The sequence below is a fragment of the Hyperoodon ampullatus genome, assembly GCF_949752795.1.
Source record: "Hyperoodon ampullatus genome assembly, chromosome: 2".
Classification (NCBI taxonomy): domain Eukaryota; kingdom Metazoa; phylum Chordata; class Mammalia; order Artiodactyla; family Ziphiidae; genus Hyperoodon; species Hyperoodon ampullatus.
The window spans coordinates 54,736,244-54,760,845 of record NC_136915.1 but is presented as its reverse complement, the minus strand read 5'-3'; positions in this window follow the sequence as shown (position 1 = coordinate 54,760,845).

The window sequence follows — 24,602 nt, the reverse complement described above, 5'->3', positions numbered from 1 at the left end:
AAATATTACATATAGTCCGCTGTTACAAAAAATACTTCATGCTCTATCATTTGCTCTGTAATTGCTCTAATATGAGGTTCAGTCTCATAGACTGTATCCCCATCTATCAGTGTGTTTAAAAGAAGTTTTGGTGTGTGTTTGTTTTTTCCCTGAAGAGAGAGAGGTGTGGCTGATTTGCATAAACACATCGGCTCTGACTCCAAAATACACCCTATCTCTTCCCTGCCAATGCATGTGGGCTCCCCCAAAGCCAATAAATACACTTGTCAGCAAGGGGATGAATCAGCATGTATTTAAATCAAAGACAGCCATGAAAGACTGCATTAGTTCTGTTCCTGGGACCTGTCAAACCACAGAAGAGATTAAACATCTGACCCTCTTCATCCCCAACATTGCTCCACAAGAGACATTTCTGTCACTATTCCTGCCACTCGGCTTTCAAAGATGCCACAAAGCCTAGGGCGACCTCTGCTACATTTCAGTGTTGTTTATTGATTTCTGACCCAGTGCTTAATAGTTTTCCCAGTCCCCCTGAATGGCTTTTGTAAGCAATGGGGTTTGTACATCTCACCAATCAATACCTTTTATATTTACAATAAAATTGAAACTGCTTCTGCTGGGGGCGCAGCCCAGCATTTGTCATCCTTCAGCGAGGGAAAACTATGTCATTATCTGAATTAAAACATTTATTTCTGATTAAGAGAGTGTCCTATCTCATTAATTTTTCCCTTTCCAATAGAATGGGAATAGAACCCTATTGATTTTTGCACTTTTACACATCTCCACTGCTGGGAAGATAATTGAGAAGTTAGCCAGAATAAATGAAGTTTCAAGTCTAGTGGGCCAGCCAATACCTTCCAAATTCAAGGTGTTTTTATGAAGCTGGATTTTAATTTGTTGGCAGGCTGAAGCAGTGGGACTTATTCGGCTGAGTAAATTGGATTAAGAGTAGAATCAGCTCGAAGCATGTCTTGGGGAATGCTGAGGGCCCAGCTCCCCCTGGACAGCCAGAGACTTGCTTTAGATTTATGCTAAGACAGCTTCCAAATTGCCATCCTTCAAAACTCCCAACTCACTTCAGGAAGTGTGGATCACTGACCCAAAAGCCTATTAACTCATGTTTCCCTTCCTCATGCCCATCGCCTTAAAAACAACCAAGATCTAGTCAGAGGTTGAACTAGACCTTCGGATTGTCAGCACCAATTGATTACACTTTATTAGAATAATGGGACTAAATCCAAGCTTCATTAAAAGGAATTCCCTCTGCTTGAAACCCTTTTTGCTGAAGACCTTTCAATTACAAGCCCTTATGGCACACGCAGAGAATCCTGCTCACTTTGATATTTTTCTCATTAGGAATTAACAGTCATTTGTTCTTATTTCCATATGCAAAACCCAAGCCTTGTCGGCTCCTGGAGAGGACAGAAAATGCCCCAGTCTCTAGGGTTAGAAGGAAGCAGGGGGTACAGATAATTTAAACCATAGCTATCTTTGTTAATGTCTTAATTTGTTACCTTCTCTGTAATTTATTTGTCACTGGTCCATTGCTTTTAACAATCACATTCACTTCTACATATCTTTAGTCCCTCCAGGAAAAACAGGGTACATCCTTATATTAAAGGAGAGGGCTTCCCTGGTGGCGCAGTGGTTGAGAGTCCGCCTGCCGGTGCAGGGGACATGGGTTCATGCCCCGGTCTGGGAGGATCCCACATGCTGCGGAGCGGCTGGGCCCGTGAACCATGGCCGCTGAGCCTGCACATCCGGAGCCTGTGCTCCGCAATGGGAGAGGCCGCAGCGGTGAGAGGCCCGTGTACCGCAAAAAAAAAAGGGAGAATAAGAACCAGGTTAAAACTAAAGATCTTCCAAGTTATAGCTAACGATTCTTCAAGGGAAAAAAAATTTACCAAATGCCTTCCCTGGTGACCTGAAAATAGAGATCTGTAGAGATAAGAGCTCATCTAGAAATGGGGTTGAGAATTTGAGTCCATGGTTAGAATGCTGCAGTTTGAGGTGAACACGAAGACCATGCTTCCCTTTAGAAGTAAAATGAAGCATTGAAAATTAAGGAAATTAGTTCTACAGAAAAGACTTCCCAGCTGGATTTATGTGACATAGGACAGCCTGAATTTGGTAGGCATGTTCTTTGGTATATATGTGTGTACACACACACACACACACACACACACACACCACACCTGAAGCCAAAAGGAAAAAGAAGCAGTCAAGGAAGCACTTCAAGAAGGCTTTAGAGCAAAAAAAAAAAAAAAAAAAAAAAAAAAAAATCTACACAGCACATTAAAAATGCTGTGGAAGTGAAGAACTTAATTTCTGACAGCATTTTAATGCATGGTCCGAAGTACCAAAGTATGCAAAAGGTTGAATACATTCATCACAAACAGTTCTGTTTTCTCTCTTTACACCAATGAGGAATTACAGGATTACCAATGACCTTCCTCCCAATGAAGCTCCGTAATTATGGTCATTTATTATAAAACTGAGATGAATGGATGGGATTTACATAGAATAAAAATATTATTTAACAGCTGCATTATTGATGTGTGAAGTGTAATTTTAATTTATTTAAATGCTATAAATATATTGTTAATGTATTCTTTTCAAATTAACCTCCTGAACAACACACTGGCAAAACTTCAATTAATATTGTGCTAAAACCTATTTTCTCATGTTGTGTGGAGCTGTGTACGGCTAAAAATATGTACTGCTATGATGCTTTGGCATGCTTTACCAGTGTATTTTACTTTCCTCCTTGATTCATGATTTCAATTTGAAATTGAATTTCGATTGGAATCATTTAGAAAAATATACCTTCCCTTAAATAAAGTGTCCCTATTTAACTTGAAAATTGTTTTTACTGTAAATTCCAAATGCAGTGATTTGAGGAAAATTCTATATATGTATGTTCATTTGGCATATCGCAATATTTTTAAATATTTAGCATATTTCCACTGAAATGATAAAATGGGAAAAATATTTAAGCCAACAGCTCTATCTAATTTACGTAACATTTTAGCATAATCTCAACAAGCCTGCAAAGAAACCACTGGCTATATATTATGTTGAATCACTTGGTACCAAAAGCATATTGTATGTCTATATGCAGAGATAGACTTATGTATTTTACTTCTGGGTTTATCTTTTTTGTATTCTGTCCATTTGCCCCTGGCTGTCATTATTCCATGCTCATCGACAGAAGAGTTATAGTTTGCAAAAACCTATCAGGTAGGCTGGACACTAGATAATTGAGGTGATGATCAGCCCCAGCAAAAGACAATTGATAGTGATAGTGTCAGAGGCTGCACCTAACAAGATCTGTACCCTCTGTCTCCTTTAGCCTTTCTCTGGAATGGACCGAATATGGAATAACATGGACGTGGCTGATGAGCATCCCTAGACGGGATGACATTGCGTGATTCTTCCTGGAACTGCAATAGGATGGGGGTGTCTTTTGACACTGAAGCAGGTTATTAAATAGAAGTGTGAACTATTAAGAGATGATCTTGACCCTCAGTACATTTTTATCAAATTCAAAAAATATTTGACACCACTGAACAGCCTACCACAGGCACAAGAGGAGAAATGTTTTATTATGGAAATTTATACTACATTCTTCAAAACAGAAGAATTCAGAATATAAACGTTTCTAAACTGATAACAGTTTGTAGGATTCCCAGTCATTAACAACAGTTGTACATTAAGTATGCTCTGGAGTGATATTGTAAACGAGACGATTGACCAACCTTAATAAGAACTTCCTAAATTAAAAATAAAATTTTTTAAATTACATTTGAAAATAAGGATGATTTTAAGTTGCTTTTGTGCTAACATGATTTAACACAGCTTTTCCTAAGAGGGTTTTCATATCCACTCTCATTAAATGCAGAGATGCCTTGAGGATGAAGGAGATTTTAAGGTATATACAGAGCAGTGTAAATGCAGATTTTCTACATAGACTGTAAGATGCCTTCTAGATTTTTGTCAGGCAGCTACCATAGCCTCTGAGGCTGTTTTCCTTATACCCTGTTCACTTGTTCTGACCTTTTTTCAAACTGAGGGGCCACCACAATTCTTACAACCCCTACCTTCCCATCAATTTATAAGTCTAAGTACTGCATATTGTAACGCTCTAATTGCAGGGACAAAAACTAATGGAGCCCAGTGACAATAGACTTAAGCCCAGAAGGATGAAGAAAGTCCTAGTTTTGCATGGCTATTAAACACCCTATAGTCTATATAAAAATATGCCAAGTTGAGGCTTGATAGTAATAAAATAGTATGGGTAATGCCCTCAATCCTGGCTGAATGAACAATGCCCCCTGATTGGGTAATTGACAAACTACACACTGTAACACACTCTAGAATAGCCCTGCTTTTTCATTATGCTGAACAATAGGTTAACTAGATAACTCTGCACTTGGCAAAATTACTTTCCACTGACTTCAAACCATCTTCTTTTCTCCTCAAGCTACTGCTCCCTGTGATATTTCAGCATTCTTCTCCCCAGCAGTGCACTTTCAAAGCCAGTTATATGCTAGCTCAGTGGTACTCAGATTCTCTCTGTTTTACCTTTCCCCAGGGTCAATTGCCTTCGGGAGGGAACCAACATAGATTAACAGGAAAGATATACTGCCTGATTCATGGCATTTACAGAGGGCTTCAAATGCACACTGACTCTTCTGGGATTGATGCTGTTTCAGTCAGAATCCTGTCTGCAATTAGTAACTAATTCCTAGTTCTGAAAATGGAGTCCTTTTAGACAAAATGCAAGCAAAAGGCATATCTTTAAACCCTTGGGTATGTTGTTCACTTTTTTAAATGCTTATAGATCTGGTCACATTGCCCAGTGGACCAAAGCATTTGGAGTTCATGCAAGAATTTCTGAAGCATCTCTTTTCTGCCTTCCTGTCAGCATGAGTCAGCATGGCCGGCAATACTTTAAACAAAGCTCTGAGGCCTCCCTGCCAATCCCCGCTGTGCAGCTGGGGAGGTGAGGCCTGTTCACTTAATACAGGATATCGATTGATTTATAACAAAGTGATAGATATAACTATTGTCATTGGAATTACACTGAGTTATAGCGACATAGTTTTCTGTTCTACAAGCCACTCCCCATATGTACCATAACTCAAACCCTGAATGACAATAATGCTATCTATGAAATTTATATTCATGATTATAAATTAATTTTTTTTTTTTTTGGCTGCACCACCAGCAGCATCGACTTGTAATTTCCAAACAGCATTTGTGGCATTAATTTGGGAATACTATCCATCAAGTCTGATGACAAACGTGGAAGATGATGGTCTTGCCCGCCTCTGGCTCAAGCGGCCGGTTGTGTTCCAGAGGAGAGAGAATGCTATATCAGAGGAGATGGGGGTGGGCGGCCATCTCCTCTGCAGCCTGCCTCACAAAGAGTGACAATAACAGACTGTGGAGCAGACTTGCCATTTCAAAAAGGGAGGAGGGATTCAGGGTGACTTTTTGCCAAAACCATCTAGATCCTGCTGATAATAACAATGGCTGCTATTTATGGGGATGCTGGTACATTCCAAGTGTGCTACGTTCATTATCTCAAAGCCTACCTATAATCTAGCAAGAGGTATTATTGTACCCATTTTATAGATGCAAAGACTGAGGAGCAAAGGGGTTGAGTGGCTTACCAGACATCATAGAACTAGTGAGTCAGGATTTGAATCCATGCCTGTCTAATTTCAAAGAGCCAAGAGTTTCCACAGATACAGGTTTTCAAGATTGGATTTTCCAAGTATGATACAGAGTGACCACCACCAACAACAACAAAAAGCATCTTGGTTTGTTTATAACAAAAGATAATCATTCTAAATAACTGGGAATAGTTGGACCTCTAATAAATTACCATTTTAACCAGAGTTCAGCAGAAAAGCAATAACTAGTTTAGATTCTGGGGTCAGACTGATTTGAGTTCAAATCCTGGGGTTGCTACTAACTAGTAAGTCACTTAACCTAGTTAAGGTTTGGTTGCCAGGCTTGTAAAAAAATGGGGGTGGGGTAACTTGTAAACACCAAGTTAGAATACTGGTTTTAAGGACAGTGGAATATGTTCACACAGACTTACAGGACAAAAATCAATGTCCCCTGACCATATATGTGGACTCCTCCACAAACTCTTGCACTTCTTGAAAATTCTGAAATTCCACACTGCCTTTTGCCCTCAAGACCTTGGAGGATCCTATTCGGGGGTGGAGGGCAGGTAGGGGAGAGGGAAAGGAAGGCTGAACAGGCACAGCAACGCCAATGCCTAAGTTTCCTCATCTGTAAAATGGGAACAATGGTATTTTGCAGTCTGAGAGCTTTTAATCACACCACAGGTCTCCTCTGGAATCCTTCCACCCTCCTCCCCACCCAGACTTCCTTCAAGATCAGCCTTTATCCTATCAAATAGCTCTCCTGCCTCTCCACCCTCTCTCTAACCTACTACACACATGCTCTCTACCCCAGGCATCAGGGTGGCTGGTTTTCCCATCTCTCCTTTAGACCTCTTATTTCTATTTCATTTTCTCACACACTGATATAATTATTTCCATTTATATAACATGTATAATGTTACATACAATTATTATGGACATAATATGTAATAATATATACCTTTACAAAATGATAATATGTAATGTTATATTACATAATAATCTGTATAATAGTTTATACACATTATTTTCACTTACATACTTATTTCATCAGGTCTTAGGTTTGTACTTGCTTCTCTTTCCCACGGCACCTAGCCCAGAGCAGATTTCCAAAAATTAGGTTGGTCTGAAGCCTAGCTTCGACCCACAAAGCCAAATAAAAAGTGAGGCCCAATTGTTCCCACTTCCTGTTCAGTTTTAGAATGCCTTATGTTAGCCTTTTCTAGAATTTGTTTAGTTCTTTATTTTAAGACAGCATCTGGCAACATCCCCCTAACACACCAGCCAACAAGCCAAGACATCCAGGATCTTTCCTCAGGTCTAGCCTCTCCCAGCTATGAACTTGCTCTCCTCCTTCTCAGATTTTTGTTTTATCTCATCTTCTGTTTGCTTTTTTTTTTTTCATTATGAAAGTTTTTCCAGTCCTCATTCATTCATTTATTTGATGAATATTATGTCATTTACCCACTTAAAACTCTTCATTAACTTTCCATGAAGCTCAGGATATATATAAACCTCTTCATGTGGCCTAAGAGCAGGGTGACCTTACAGTTTATCATTCAAACTGGGAACTTCCAAGGGTTAAAGAGGGTGCTATTAATAACTATGCCAGGGTAACAGGTGTCAACCACAACAGTTCTGGGCAAAGTCCTCTAAAAGGCCCTGATGATCTGGCTCTTTCTGGCCATTTTGGCCCTTCCGTTGCCCCTCTTTCTCTTGTTCATGCTACCTCTGTCCGCTTTTAGCTTCTCCAGGAGGCCAGCATCTTGCCTTCTCAGGCCCCCTCACATGCCCTTCCCTCTGCATCTTTTCCCACCTCCCACACCTGGTCCTTCAGGTCCTCCTGATGGTCTTCCTAAACCCCCTGTTCTTGACTCTCATAACCTCCCTTTGCTTCCCTTCATAGCACCTACCCCGGTTCACATCTATGCTTTTATTTCTGTGTTGTCTGTGCTTGGGGATGTTCATGGCAGCAGGGACATGTAAGTTCTATTCACTTCTGAATACACTCCCTGCACTTGGCACAGGCTTAGGATGCTCAGTAAGTATTTACTGAGATGCTTGTTTCCATCCATTAATTCAATCAATACAAAAAATATTTATTAAGCTCCTACTGTGTGCCAGGCTCTGTGGTAGACACTGGGAATAACAAAATAATAAGCAATTATAAGTTCAGTCTAGAGTGATCAATAGATACACAAAAAAAGAGTTCCAAAACAATGAAAACAGGCTATAACTTGGAAGAATACCAGGCTAGGAGCAGGGAGAAGAGACGGCTTCACCTCCCTGGGTGGGGTCACCCCAGAGCCCAGAGGCTGAGCTCAGTGGGTAGGCTGAGTTCTCAAGGAAAGGGAAGGTAGCATGTGCTATGAGAATGGGGTGTATGGGAGATTTGATGAGGGTACAGGTGGGGTGGGGGACCAGAGAGTTGATGGAGAGGTGATGGGTGATACTCCTCCAGACAGGGAGTGAGGAAGTGCCTGGTCAGCTTCCTACTAAAGGGATGCCCCTGACCCCACTCCCTCACAGTGGACAAGGGGGTGCTCAGGGTCCCGCTTTATTGTTCACCTCCTTCCTGTCAAGTCCTCCCTGACTCATAGCCAGATGGCCTTCCTTCCCCAGGAGGTAGCTGTTCTTCCAGGTTCCCGCTGGCCCAGGGTCATCTCTCTTAACTCTGGGAGTGGCCCACTCTCTGAGCTTCCCTATCTTAGACGCCTTCTTGGAAGCAGACACCTGCCCTCTGGGTTACCTCATGGGAAGCAGACTTACTCCCTTGCAAGGCTCCCAAACAGGAACATGCATTCACCGGAAAGGTTTCTGCACAGTTCTGAGGGAGCAGGGATGTGGCTGTAAGAGGCTCTGGCGAACCCACTTGGACGGCTGCCCCCAGGTAGAAGGCGGCATCTTTCACAGTTATGATCCTGTTAGGGACCGCGGGGCAGGGGCTCTCCTAGGCCACTTTCTCAGAGGGGATTAGGGGGAGTAGAAAGGCGGCGTGAAGCCTGGGCCCCTTTGACTTTGCCGCCTGGGGCCCCGGAGAAGCCTCGGGAATCCCAAGAGCCCCTTCCCTCGGAGAATCCATTTCAACGGTGGCAGAGACTCCTCTGCAAAGAGGCTGCGAGGGATGCTGCGAGTCATCTACAAAACAAAGATCTCCCGGGGGAGGGCGGAAGTCCAAGCCACGGAGGAGAACTAATCCTCCTTTGGTTCACCGAGATGGCCCTTTCTCCTAAAAATCTATGCTCCCACCCGGAATGTGCTGGTTAGCGGTGCCACGTGGGACCCCGGGTGTCCTGCGGAGCCTTTATGTTACTGAGGACAAGCTAATCTGTTTACCCAGGCTCTGACTCAGAGAGATGCGGGAGGGTGATGGCCTAAATGGGCACCTTTTTTGCAGGAGGCCATCTTTAAGAATAATAGTAATAACAGCTCCCATTTTATTAAGCACTCGGTGTTACTCACTTTGCAGGGTCATTTACATCTATACTCTCTAGTCCCTAAAATCAAGGCTCACGACTGGTAAACAGAAGGGTCTGAAGTCAAATCCAGGGCCGTCTGACGGACATGCCCTATACATTGTGTGACACACCACCCTTTCCCTGAGAAGGACAGGGGAAAGGCTGGAGACAACTTGGTGGCATCATGAGGGGTTACCACCTTCAGTAGACCCTGGACCATAGGTGTTTACCCCAGCTCTGTCCACACACACAGGATGAGCTGATGATGGAAGAACCTGGGGCTCGGGTGCAAACTTGGGCAAGTCTAGTGTTAACTGTAAAATCAGGACAATTCCTCCTCGACCTGTCATGGAACTAATATAAAGAGAATTAGTGAGTTTACAAACTGTGTTCCCTAGAACCTAGCGCAAGCTTCAGTGAGCATTAAAAAAATCACCTTGTAGGGCTTGTTAAAATGCAGATTCCCTGGCCCCAGCTCAGAGATTCTGAATTAGCTGGTCAGTAAGAGGCTGGGGAATCTGCATTTTACCCAACATCCCTGGTGATTCTGTGACTGATGAGAGAGAGCAGTTGTTGAGAAGCCCTGGCCTGGCCGGGTGGTAAGGCCTCTGGGGTGGGTATTTGTGGGCGGGAGGAGAGGGAGTACACAGGTAGGATCCAAAGTCCCCCAGCCCGGCTTCATCCAGAACACTGTGTTTTGATCTCTTTCACTTACTGTGTTTTCAAATAAGATTTCATTTGAAGGAGAATTACATGACTTAAACTCTAAAATAAAAAATAAAACAAGATCACGGTGCACTGCTACACGTGAAAATGCTTTGGATAAGTTAAAGGTGCTCTCCAGATATGAGCAATTTTAGTCAAACCTTGGAGATCTGCAACCCTCAGGGAATGAGCCATTCTGGTGAGTCTAATTTTCCCGATGGCATTAAAACTTCTATTACATGTTAATCGTTTCATCGGGAATATGTTACACTCTTTCCTGCCTTTTAAAACAGAAAATGAAGAACATAATTTAACTGTTGTTTGAAAACTCAGGACCACCAACTGGATATGGTGTGGCCATCCCAAATGTTTGTTCTGCCAAGCTTGACAGGGAAAGTAGGTCCCTTAGATGCTGCTCTCGGCCTCCCTACACAAGCCAGGGTCTATGCAACATCTCGTCAAGGCAAAACAGTGTGGTGAAAACAGGAGGGCACCAAGGATTCGGGGGTGGGAGGGGTAAGCTCCGGGGTCCCCTCTGCCGCCTATGAGCCATGGGACCCAGAGTAAATACCTTCACCGGGGCCTCACTTTCTTCATCTGTAAGGTGAGAGGTCAAACCAAGCAATCTCCAGAGTGGGGGTCCGGTCTCTAAGAGGGGGGATTACAAACTCCACTGCCTCAGGGGCCAAGCAGGTAGGTCTGGTGGGGAACAGGAGAACAATGCCTGCCTAAAGGCGCAGCCAAACAGTGTCAGCAGGCTGGGAATGCAAGTGTGAGGGCTCATGGCTATCAGGTCCTCGAAGTTTTCAAGAAAAGCTGAAAATCTGAATTTTTCTGTGAAATCTCTGGATTTCATAAATGTTGGTCCCTGTGGTGGATGGGGTCGGCTGGCTCACTCGTTTTCCACCCCACTCTCCTTCTGGGAGGCCTCCTGTCCTTCAGATACCAGAATGTGAAACACTACATTTCCCACTTCTTTACGGTTGGGGTTTGGGGATGTGGATTAGGTTGTGCCAATAAGATTGAGTCACAGTGGTGAACAAAGTGAGGCAGAGGCTGTCTTCCGAGTCCCCTTCTGGAGCCCTAGCAGTAAGGAAGTCTGGAAACACAGGTCAAATGGAAGTCATCTGTGGGCACCTTGGCTCTAACACTTGCGAGACAGCCGAGTAGCAGCTGCCAGGGTGGACACCCTCAGGGGCTGCCCTCAGGGTGAGAAGCAGCCAAATGCCCACCTACACCCACCCTTTCTCATCGACCTTCTCCCCAGTCCCCTCCCCCACTCCTGAGGGACCCTCGATTCTTCACAGACTGGAGAATCCAGGTCTCTCGAATTCTCCTCTGGACACAGTGCTCCTGCTTCTCCCAGCACGAAGATTAAGGACATACTCTTCTGGTTTCCAAAGCGGGGTTGTTACTCTTCAGGCGGGGTCCTGCCAGGATGGTTGGCATGCTGGGTCCTCTGGTCCTTCCCCCCATCTCTTTCAGTGTGTTCCAAAGGCAGCAGCTGGGGGCTTCTAACAAGGGTCCAAGTTTCTAACTCTGTTACCCTTCAGCTGCCCAAATTTGATTTTATCTGCACAACTGGTGTGTGCACGGGGAAGATCTAGGGACTTTTTTTTTTTTTTTTTTTTTTTTTTTTTTTTTTGCGGTACGCGGGCCTCTCACTGCTGCGGCCTCTCCCGTTGCGGAGCACAGGCTCCGGAAGCACAGGCTCAGCGGCCGTGGCTCACGGGCCCAGCCGCTCCGCGGCATGTGGGATCTTCCCGGACCGGGGCACCAACCCATGTCCCCTGCACTGGCAGGCGGACTCTCAACCACTGCGCCACCAGGGAAGCCCCTCTAGGGATTTTTAAGGACATTGAAGGGCGGCCATTTCACACATCACAATAGCTGTTATTTACCAAGGATGTATTTATTATGTGACAGACATCATCTCGAACCCTCACAACAAACCTGAGGGGCAGATATTGCCGCCCCCATTTTACAGATGAGGTAACCGAGGCTCGCAGAGGTTTGTGACTTCCCCAGGGTCCCACAGGTGATAAGTGGCAGAGCCAGAATTCAGAAACAAACTCTTTTTTCTTTATCCTGATGAACCAGGGTGGTGGGTTACTCCTGGACACAGCAGATTCTCTTTTAAGGTTGCTCAGATGCCGGGGAGGGCCGGCGAGTGGGTTCGATAATGTGATTCTGCCTCCTAGTGGTCAGGTCGTGGCACGGCTTTTCACAGATGGGGCCAGGAGGCCTCTCTCCTGCTGCCGCTGGGGCCCTGGCAGCTGATTATTTCAAGGGTGGGCTTGGCCACTCTGGGAAAGTGAGGCCTGGGAGCAAGTGAAAGCAGCTGTCTTCCGTTCTCAGACCTTCTCACCACTCCTGGCGGCGGCGGCGGGGGAGGGGATGTGTGTGGCAGAGACAGCCTGGGGCCCTCAGCCCTTACCCGGCCCCGTGCACATAGAACATTGACCCACTGACTCTCCTCCCCTCTGCAGGGCACCTGCTAAACCTTTTACATCTGTTGCCTCAGTTCCCACTCTCTCCCCAGGTGATGATTACCCGCTATTCCTTATTATTCAGTTCTCCAGATCTTCGCATGAGAGATCATTCCCCAGTTATACTTTGGAAGGTGGTGCTGAGAACATTATAGTTAACCTGATCTGAACAGCTTAATCACCTTGAGACCTTGCCTTTAATAATAATTATTGTTATATATATTATATACGTAGTTCCTTTTAAACCTTCTAGCAACCTTCTTCCAAGTTAGCACAATTTCCATTATTTTTTTCAATGCAAAAAATAAGATTAAGTCTCTCAATTTTAATAGCTGCTTCTGAGACCCTCCTCTGATCACCTGTACTGAGGATTTTGAGCCCCAGACAGCTGATACCTTTCTTCCAGGAGCACGTGTATCCCGCACTCTGTCATACCAATTAGCTAAACAAAAGGTTTGTCTCTCCCTCTCCTGAAAATGCACATTTCCCTGTTCTGAGAATGTGTGTTGTTAGATGCTGTGGGTCTCAGTGGGACCTCTCCCAGCCCCTGGTGACTTTGAGTGGCAGCAACATTCTCTGCTGAGAGTGAAGAGCCCCTGCATGGCCAGGCCACCTGCTACTGCTGCTTCTGTAATGATCTTACAGCACAGAAGTCCTGATTTTTGTTTAAAAAAGTATTCATTCTAGTGGTTCTGTAATAAACCATTAATTTGCATATCCCTTCCCACCCCAAAACTGTATGTTGCTTAAGCCTAGAAAATAAATTACTTTGTGACATTTTTTCACCTTTTATTTAAGAGTATCTCCTGTCTTATTCACTTAAAATGCATTTTTCTCTTCCAAGCCTAGCTAATGTCTACCTTTGCATTCGTGCTCTGCTCAGGTATTGCCTCCTCTGGGAAGCCCTCCCTGACTGCTTGGGTTGAGTTACGTCCCTTCCTGCCCTGCCCTCAGTAAGCACAGGGGCTTATTGAGAAAAGCCAAACAATATAATTAAGGTGGAAGTAGATATATGCATCCATGTATAAAATTCAAGAAGAATCAATAAAACTTGAGATAAGTAACTTCTGATGTTAGAGAAAGCTGTCGTTCATATTGGTGAGCAACAGAACCTTAAAGCCATTTAAATGTTTCGTTGTACTAATAGTTGTAACTCCCTTTCTAAAAATCGGCATTCTGATAACACTATCAAGAACCATATTGAAAAATGGTACTTGCTCAAGAGACCACAAATAAATACATGCTTAAATAAAACTAAAGAAATTTAATTAAGTGTATGAACAGTTATACTAAATGATTTCTCCAGGAAGCCAGTGGGAAATTATACCTAACAAATAGCTACAGAATAAGGTCTGTTGTTGAGAAGTTATTAACCTAATCAGATAATCAGATTTCACCACCAACCGTAGCCATCTGATTTGCCCATGTCAAAGTAAAACCACTGTTAACCCTTCTTAATGAAATCGGAATGGGGAGGAGGAAGGCAGGCAGCTCATTTCAGAACAATATCTTTCTTCATAAATAAGGCTTACAGAGGCTTCCCTGATGGCGCAGTGGTTGAGAATCCGCCTGCCAATGCAGGGACCACGGGTTCGAGCCCTGGTCTGGGAAGATCCCACATGCCGCGGAACAATTAAACTCGTGCACCACAACTACTGAGCCTGCGTGCCACAACTACTGAAGCCCGCACGCCTAGAGCTCATGCTCCGCAACAAGAGAAGCCACCACAATGAGAAGCCTGCACACCGCAACGAAGAGCAGCCCCCGCTAGCCGCAACTAGAGGAAGCCCGCACGCAGCAATGAAGGCCCAACACAGCCAAAAATAAATTAATAAGTAAATAAGCTTATATATATATAAAAATAAGGCTTCAAACATTTTTCTTCCCCTAACTCCAAAGCAAGACTTTACCATTGCTCAGTAAAGATCTGAAACTATTCAGCTTTTGTTTTTTAAAGGATGAAATTGGAAATGAAATTCATAGATGTTTTCTCCTCACTAAAGTCATTGACAAAGGGGGAAATAAACAAATAGGTTTTGCTCTCAAAATTTGGTGAAGCAAATTTGTTCCAAGGCTGAGGAGCTCCTTGCCAGTTTTAAACCCAAGGTGCATTTTTTATAGCCAAGAACTAAAACCCTGAAACACAGCGATCCACAGGATAATGGAAATGCTGACACAACCTTCACTTCAGCAGCAGGAATGGTGCCACTATAATTTATGGAGAACACATTTTGGTTTTGTCAGGTTTTTAAACATAGACTGTTATAAATCTGAAGGAGGACTGTCTTGTTAAAGCTTCAAATGGCATGTGTTAGTATTGGTTATGCATCATGTCCTGTGTTTGGAACGGCAATTGTAGAACACAGTTTATCCCAATGGGAAGAGAGGACACTGAATCCTGTTTTGTTTTCAAAACAATATTCTCTGATTAAAAACATCACGGTCATCATCAACATGATTATAACCAGCTAAAAGATCCTAGTAAAGTTGTCCATCCTCAGGCAGACCTCCTTCCCTTCCTTCCTTTCTTCACTGACGCGTTCATTATTTGACAGATATTTATTGAAGATATTCACTGTCGTGGTTTGTCTCCTGCAATGGAGATAAAAGGATGATTCTGATGCAGTCTCTGCCCTCTAGGATCTTATATTTTGTGGAAAGAAAGATTTTTTTAAAAACACTGTGTGTCTATAGATAGTGTGTGTGTGTCGTGTGTGTGTGTAGTACTCAAACAACACATCCTTAACCAAAGGGAGAGGAGTCTTACTGCCAACTCCCACAGTGGGGAGGGACCCAGCCACAGATGATGAGCCCCACTTTTGTGGGAGTTTTTGGGTGGTTGGTGAGGAATATAAAAGGTTAATCTCAGAGGTCTGGGTGGTGAACATAGATTCCATTCTCTGGAGTTCTAGAGTTGTTTTATTTAGGGGAAGGAGAAGATTACTGGGTTACCCTGAAGACCAATCTGTCTCTTACCCTATTATGCTTTTGCTTTACTTATGATGACTTTGTACAGAGTAGTCATTCTGTGGTTCTCTCTGAAAGGAGTTATTCATGTTGATCCTCTTTGCTGTGGGGTTTTCTTTGGGGCAACTGTCATTATTATAAGACTCAGAATAGGTAGAAACTGTTATAAGCATAGGGATAAAGAGAGCAGACTTGTCTGTCCACGCCATTATTTTCTAAATGTATGGCTTCAAAGCCTCAGGATTTGTACTCTGTGAAATGGGGCAAAGCCAAGGCCATCCCTGTGATGAGTAGGGACATCACAAGAGGAGTAGAGGGAGAAGCACCAGAACGCTGCAGAAGGATGCCCCTAAATGTTGCATGAACTATGATGTGTGTTCTAGTGGAATACCATGTCACCATAAAAATGATGCTTATAAAGACCATAATAAAAGCCAACATTTATTGCATACCCACTAAGCTATGTGTGCTTTTTCCATTATTTCATTTGGGTGTCACAATAATCTTTTTTTTTTTAATTTAATTTATTTATTTATTTTATTTATGGCTGTGTTGGCTCCCCGTTTCTGTGTGAGGGCCTTCTCCAGCTGCGGCAAGCAGGGCTCACTCCTCATTGCGGTGCGCGGGCCTCCCACCATCGCGGCCTCTCCTGTTGCAGAGCACAGGCTCCAGACGTGCAGGCTCAGTAATTGTGGCTCACGGGCCTAGTTGCTCCGTGGCATGCGGGATCCTCCCAGACCAGGGCTCGAACCCGTGTCCCCTGCATTGGCAGGCCGACTCTCAACCACTGCACCACCAGGGAAGCCCCCTAATCTTTTTTTTTTAATACATCTTTATTGGAGTATTATTGCTTTATAATGTTGTGTTAGTTTCTGCTGTAGAACAAAGTGAATCAGCTATACATATACATATATCCCCATATCTCCTCCCTCTTGTGCCTCCCTCCCACCCTCCCTATCCCACCCTTCTAGGTGGTCACAAGGCACCAAGCTGATCTCCCTGTGCTATGCAGCAGCTTCCCACTAGCCATCTATTTTAGAGTTGGTAGTGTATATATGTCAATGCTACTCTCTCACTACCTCCCAGCCTGCCCTTCTCCACCCTCGGGTCCTAAAGTCCATTCTTAATGTCTGCATTTTTATTCCTGCCCTACTACTAGGTTGGGTGTCACAATAATCTTTTGTTAGGTGAGGAAACTGAGCCTTTAAGTGTTGGGCAACTTGCCGTGGGGTGACCATACATTCTGGGACAGTCTCACTTTGTACCTGATGTCTTGGATTAATTATGAACAGTTTCCCCCTTACTCCCAGATGTGTTCCCATTTGGGTGATGATAACTCATCATGACCCAGGGTCACACAGCTAGTAGGTGGCAGAATCACAATTTGGACCCCTACAGGTTGACTCAAACCCACATTCTTAACCACTATGGTATAAATATGTCTGCTACAAAATTTTTGTGGGGAAAAAAGGAGAGTGCAAAATTTTATGGGTATTTTAATCATAACTCTTTTTAAAGCATATTGTACATAGAAAAAAACTCTGAAAAGAAATGCATGAGTGATTAGATATGGATGTAGAGAATATAATAGATTTCTTAAATAGCTCTTTCTACTTTACAAGTTTTCTAAATTCTCTTCAATTAGAATGTATGACTTTTATAATGAAAATAATATTTTTTAAATGCAGGCATAAAAAGTATCTCAAGTAGTATTTAATGAATAAGTATTACTTGATATTTTAGATGCTATCAAAAATTAAGTACAATAGGGCTTCCCTGGTGGCGCAGTGGTTGAGAGTCCGCCTGCCGATGCAGGGGACACGGTTTCCTGCCCCGGTCCAGGAAGATCCCACATGCCACGGATTGGCTAGGCCCATGAGCCATGGCCGCTGAGCCTGCGCGTCCAGAGCCTGTGCTCCGCAACGGGAGAGGCCACAACAGTGAGAGGCCCGCGTACCGCAAACAAAAACAAAAACAAACAAACAAAATTAAGTACAATAAAGCCAAAAAGAAATGAAGAGGGATGAGGAGGAGGAGAAAAAAAAACGAGAAAGGAAAAGAGAAGGCCTTTGGACTAAGAGTCGTGAAACCAGAGATAGGAGTCTGTAATCACTCCAACTGGCCGTGGTGTGGCTTTGACCTTGTTTCCTCAGAAGCCCCCAGAGGCTCAAATCTAAGGGAGAACACAGTGTAATAGTTACAAACACATGTCTTACAGCCATAAAAGACATTTTAGGGTCAATTGGAAAGATTTTAATACAGACTGACTATTAGATGATATTTTGGAAATACTGTTACTTAAAAAAATTTTTTTAGCTAGGATGATGGTATTGTTATTGTGAGTTACATGAAAGAATGTCCTTCCTCTTGGGAGATGCATGCTGAAATACTCAGGGAGGAAGTGTCACCATTATCTCCACAACTTATATTCAAATGGTTCAGGAAAAAAAAGTGTGTGTGTGTGTGTGTGTGTGTAAAGAGAAAGAGAGCAAATTGGCAAAATATTAACAAATGCTTCATCTACTTGGAGGAGAGATGGATGTTCACTATACTATACCTTGAAATCTTTTTGTGTGTTTGGTAATTTTCAAAATAAAAGTTGGGATGGACTTTTAAAAAATCTTTTTGAAAGATTAAAACAAGAAAACAAAATTGAAAAAGCATGTATTAAAATAATAATGAAAGAATCCAGGTTTTAAAGCCAGAAATTTCAATAGCAGTTAAATGGCTTAAGTGTATTATAACCCTGAGCAAGCCTTTCTAAGCTTCAGTTTCTTCATCTGTAAAGTGGTGATGATAATACCAACCTTACAAAGGTTTTTGCAAAGGAGTAAAAGATCATGTGTGTAAAGCATTTACTACTGTGCCTGTCCACAGTTCATATGAGTAAAAAATAATCTACAAGTGACAGAAATAGGAGCCTCATGAAGAGCTGTGGGCCTTTGAGGAATTCAAAACGAAGGAAGTCTTTCCTTCTATAGCTCCATTTTCCACATAAATACAACTGAGCTTGACATTATATGGAAAATTCTAACTCAGAAATTTGAATAAGGTGGAATCATGGAATCATGTGGGCTAATAGTCTTTGTTGGCGCTGACCAAATCTACTCAACCACTAGTGGTTTTTATCGCAGTTGCATTTGTCTGCTTGGCTTTGTTGTGTTTTATTGTAGCCTCTTTTCTCTACCTCTGACTTAGGGTTCAAGTGAAGGGCAAAGGAGCTCAGGTTCAACCCATACAGTGGCTCCACTGGGCATCCCAGGGTAGTCAGAGCCCTCACAAGTGGAGGATAATTCAGGATGTCTTATATCAGTATCCTAACAAGACAAAACAACAAGATTCAAGTTAAGTAGTACTGGTGATGATTATAATACTAAAAAATAAAGCTTCAATATTTTACTCAAACACACATTTACTGAGTGCTTATTATGTATGCTTATAATGTGCTGAAGGTGCAGAAATGAATAAAAGCCCTTGCTCATAATTTGGTGGTGGTGGAGATTGACATGTACGTAATTTATGATAATGATATATTTGCACAGCATTTTATAGTTTACAGACCATTTTCCCTATATTGCTTTACCCAGCTACCTCTGTAGCATCCATGTTAGCAAAGTGTCTTCTCATTGACTCCCTTATTTTATCTTCACAAGGTGATGCCCTGATACACATACTGGGTGGAGAAAGCTTCAGTTTAGATCATCTGTATCATGACATATCAGCGCCTCAACCCTTATTTAACCTAAGCCAGGACACCCACGTCTCACTCATCTTTGTATCTTAATTCTCTGCAAGGAGCCCAGAATATAGTAGCTACTGAATTAATGCTTGTTGAAGGAAGGCAGAGAGGGAGGAAGGGTGGGAAAGAGGGAGGAGGAGAAGGAGGAAGGAAGGAAGGAAGGGGAGTCATTTAAACTCTGAGAATTTATCAGGCCCCTACCACGTACCTAACACGTGCTAAGCACTAGGGAAAATGCAAAAGAAGCTTAAGAGATGAAGTCCCTGTCCACAAAGACTTTTAGGCCTATGTCATCAAAATAATTTAAAGACAGTAAGTACAACTTACTTTTAAGTAAGAAACAAAAATCTAAAGAAAAATGATTGCCCCAGGATGTGCACTTGATGACAAATCAAAGAAAAGTTGTAATTGTAAGGAAACACAGTGTATTTGCAATTTAATTTATTGCAAGTTCATGAGAGTGACTTCTCTCTTGATCTGTAACATTACCAAATTAAACTAAGGTTCAGTTGGCAAAGTTTGCACCAAATAAAAATTCCAATGAAAAACCTCAGTGAACTGAAAATCCCCTTTAAACAGGAGCTCCAATGTCAGCATTACAATTTTACTTACATATTCAACAGCCGTCTCTCTTCATTCATTAACAAATAATAAACTAGCATCTCTTTTAAATATACAGGTATTGAGTTATATATGCATAAATTAACCTCACTCATGTAAAGAAGAAAAATCTATTTAAATCTTCATTTATCTTTTATTGGCCTTCCCACTTGTCATAAACAATTTGTAACCAGAGATATATCATCATACTAAACATCATGAAAAACCTCTCACTCAATAATCCAACTGATATCCAGGTAATATATCCAGTGGCAACAGTTCTCAAATGGGCCATTTTATAACCTAGGCAAAGGTTAATCATCCTTAGCTTCCTAAGTGTGATCTTAACCGAACTCCGGCTGCTTAGCAGTGACTTTCAAACAACATCCTGTTTTATGGTTAGTTAATTATTCTTTACTAACATTCATGCATCCCAGAACTGGGACCATCAAACAGTATGCTGAAAGAGATGTCTATTATCTTTATTGTTGTTGGATTTTTTTCCACACTTAAAACTTTTGTTTACAGCAGTCCTGTTGAACATTTAAATTTTATCTGTCCTTTACTGTGTTCATTTAGCTATGCCCTGCCCTTAATTTCCAAATGGATTAAGATAAGCCTCTAAAATATCTGTACAATGTAAGCAAATTTACTAAAGAAGTTAGGAAATTAAAGTAAAGAGAAATTAGGGGTAAAAAATGAGATCCTAGAGTGAACTTAGTGCCCTAAATGCCCTCTATTTATTGAAGTTAAACCACAAATTTGGCTCTGAACTTTCTAGCAACCAATACAATCAGGGAAATATCACTCATTCATTCATTCTCTTATATGATAAGTATTTATTTCACATATTAGATGAAAGGCATTTTGTTGGACATTGATTATAGAGTATAGGATAAAAAGAGACTCAAATTTTCTCCTTGGAGATCTTGCCATACAGTTACATAGACAAAGTTTAACAGTTAGATATATAGTTATAAATTATGAAAATTTTATAAAGGAACAATAGTGTTCTAAGACAGCAAGTATTAGGGAAGATCAAACTTTAGATTCGGGAAAGTGAAATTTAACCTGAGTTCTCCCTGTGTTGCCCCCTGGTTTCTATTCTTTCTTAATAATAGAACTTCAATCTTTAGCTAGGCATATTGCTGCCCCAATAAAACATTACATTTTCCAGCCTCCCCTGAAGCTGAAGACGATCATATGACTAAGTTCTGGCCAACAAAATGTAAATTGAAATTCTGGGTGGGCTTCTGGAAATGGCTTCAAGACAGTGCCTTAGCTGGGAGAAGCATCCTTTTGTGGTCCCCCACTTCCTCCTACTAATGGCCTATGATGGCTGAAGCTCCGGTGGCCATTTTGGACCATGACATGGTCTTGAAGATGAAAGGCATGTACTGAGGATGGCAGAGAAGAAACAGGGGAATCTAGATGACACTCTGGAGATGAACCCTAGACTCCCTACCCCTGTCTTCTACGTAAGAGAGATATATTTCTTGTCTAACCCACTGTTCTTTGAGTTTCACTCTTTTATGTAGCTGAACATAAACCCAACTGATTCCATAGCGAAGAGAGTCAGGCAAAGTGTTGAGAAAGGAGGATTCCAATTAGCAGCCATGAAGTTGGAAAGGCCTTGGTTTACTTCAGGGACTGAAAGAAGATCAGTGTAGACAAAGCCAAACTAGTGACTATACATGATGAGGCAAAGAGATGGGCAAGCGCAGATCCCTCAGGCTCTGGGTTAGAATTCATTCCAAGTGCCACAAGAAGCATTAACATGAGGTCAGTGGTTTCCAAACCTTTATGCTGGCTACTAAGTCCCTTCTTCAAATAAAATCACAAATGCAGAAAACAGATAAATGCAGAGCTGCTCTGGGTAGAAGCTGGAATCCAGGCCTCAGAGCCCATTCCCTCTCCTCCCTTTCCTCTCACTCCCAACCTCATAGCAGCTCCTGTAGCAAACTAGAAGACCCCTAAAATACAGTGTAAGAAACATAGAATTATATGATTCATAGAATCCTTAAGGTAAACCAAGCACTCAGAAGAAACCAAGTCTTCCTAGTACTGAGACCAGAGAGAAATTTCTCCTGTGGGTCTTCACAGAAAGAAGTTGGTAATGGCTTGTTGGCCAAGGCTTCATGCCAAAACAATTCAGAGAAAGCAATTTTAAGGGTCAGGGAGAGGATAGCAGGGGTTGGAACAATGTAAAACAAGGCCACCCAGATATTTTGCCCTCCTGTGGGCTGGCTTAATCCAGGATAGCTTTGGCCTGGTCCTGGGATGCCTTTTCTCTCTCCCCACCCAGTAGGCCTCTATCAAGCTCAGTCTCAGTGGCAGTCAGGACAGCTGCCTGCAAGCCCCCTCTGGCGCTGTCAACAGGGGCTTCTCACGGGGCGGGCACCTCCCCCCTCCAAAGATTTCCATCACACACTTGTTAGGCCTGCAAATAAATTGGCAACGCAGCTGAATTTAATCTTTTGATTTCCCCTTGAGAACCAATTTCTCCAAGCTATTCCCATGTAGACAAAAAGATTTTGTCTCACTAAACCTGTTTATTGACCAAAACTGTCTCCTGTGCTCTGACCGCTGACCTTATCTGAATATTCAAATCTATTACAGATTGCAAGTTCAAATGATTTTGGTGCCCTCTGGAAGACCTGTTTTCATAGTGAGCTGATTACGAATGACAATATTATAAGGGCTTTGAGATTCTACAAACAATTTGCACCCTGGATTTACAAACTTAATATATTCAGAAGTGTGAATGCTGCTGACACTATTTTTTTTTTCTTGGAAGGAAAAGTTGGCTATCCATATGTAAATGCTGCCACTTCTGCTGGTCTACAGACTTCCCCCCTCACCACACTCTTTATAACCCCTTTACTGGAATCTGCAAACAGTTCTGCACTGCAGAGAAAACATTTTGCATTCTGGGGGTTCTGGGCCTTCCTCACCCACCCCCAGTCATGTGGTGGAAGTAAATGAGTCAAAAATATAGACTCTAGGACTTACATTAGCGCTGACTTAGGCAAGCCGCTTAATTCCTCTTTATCTAACCCTTCTCAGCAACCAAGGAGGATAAAATAATTCTACACCCATCTTACAAATTTGCTGTTTGGATGGAATTAATTAATTGATGATAAAGTTCTAAAAAGTCAAAAGGAGAACTTATAAGCTGTTTTTATTAAACAGACATGTTTTAAACAATGTAAATACTCCCAAGAAAAATGTTAATAATATTAAGCCCTAACAATTATTGAGTATTACAAATGTTGGGCCCTATATACGTGTCTTAAGTGCACTGTTTCATTGAATCTACAGAAAAACTCAATGAGGTGAGTGCTGTTATTATACCCATTTCACAGATAAGGAAAACTGAGGTTCAGAGGACTGTGTAACTTGCCTGAGGTCATACAGCAGGAAACTAAAACTGATCATCACTATACTCTATAGAATTTGCAATTTTTATTGAATTTTCAGCCTCTCCCTTAAAAATACGAAAGAAGGAGTGATGTGATCAGCTAATTGACAGCTATCTCCTCACATGTGTTCACCTCCTCAGTTTACTGACCATAGCTGAAACAGGCTTGGTTCTCCCATTTGCTCAGTGGGAAACAGCTTGCTTATTTGTAGAGAATCTTGTTCTTGTCTAAGGAGTAGCACGTCAGGGAGAACCTGTTCATTTAGTCATTCTTTTTCTAATTTTTGGCAATTATCGTGACCTGGAAAGCTAGCTAACATAAATAAGTTAAAAGAATTTGGTTAAAGGGAACCTCTGATCTCACACGTTATTAATACAGTTGGCAGTAGAGAGCATAACATCTTTTTTTTCCACATACCTGTTGTTCCAACCAGTAGAAGGAAGTTTTTGTCTCTGTTCTTGCTCTGATAAAATGAAGTACAACCGTTCCAACTCAGCTGGTATAGTACAACCCTTCTGAAAGGAATGGCCTGTCCAAGCAACTAATAGTCCAGAATTTCAGAGTTGAAAACTCACTACAGGTAATTTATAGCCTAAATTTACTGAATACCCTTCCAAGACAGCCTATTTAATCAAAGTTAACTGGTGAAAATTATGAAGCCTCTTAATTGAGCTCTCCTATGGTGGGCTTTCAAAACGGTAGTGCAAGCACCACAGAAAATAACAAAATGAATAAACTACACTTTTCTCTAGTTCCATTTTCAAATACGACAGCTGGAATGAAGAGTTTAGATCTCTAGGTGGTGATCTTCATGCATAGTATAGTGTTTGTCCTGAATTTCATTGCTTTGAAAAAAAAGATATGAAAAGTCTTGATTTAGTTGGCATTTAATGTGATTTTTATATAACTTCTGTGATATAATCAGTCGCAATGGGAATCAGTGGGGAAACTTAAAGAGCAGTAAAACCTTCAGCTATTGTTCTTTCTGTGCTCTGATTGGCTTGCTCGGTATACAAAGCTGAAAAATCCCAGTTCACATACACTTACTCTATTTGTAGACACCCATAATGATTGAGTGTGGTCCAGCACCATCCTCTCTCCTCAGCCAGCCAGACAGGATGCAGGGAAGACAATAGGTATGTTGGAACAGCAACAAAGAATGTGTTGCTGTAAATCACGTTCCATTTCTGCATAGCTGGGAATAGTAATGCACAAGCCATAGGCAAATATATTATTGTCTCCTGCTCTCCCATGCACAACACACTCTTGTTATTCCAAGATAGCCTTTTCTAGCATTCGATTCTGTGTTTTATTTTTTAAAAAAGCAAAATGCATATCTTACTATTATTTAAAAGTATTTTTCCCCCTTTCATTTGGGTCCATAATCATTTCTTTCCAGCAGATAAACACATTGTCTTTCCCACACACTGACTGGTGATGTGTTTAGAACTCAGAGGTATTAAACTTCTGGAGCCCTTAATGATATCACAAAGAAGGTATCATAAAAATGACCAGGTACTTCCCTACACCTAGTCAATTTG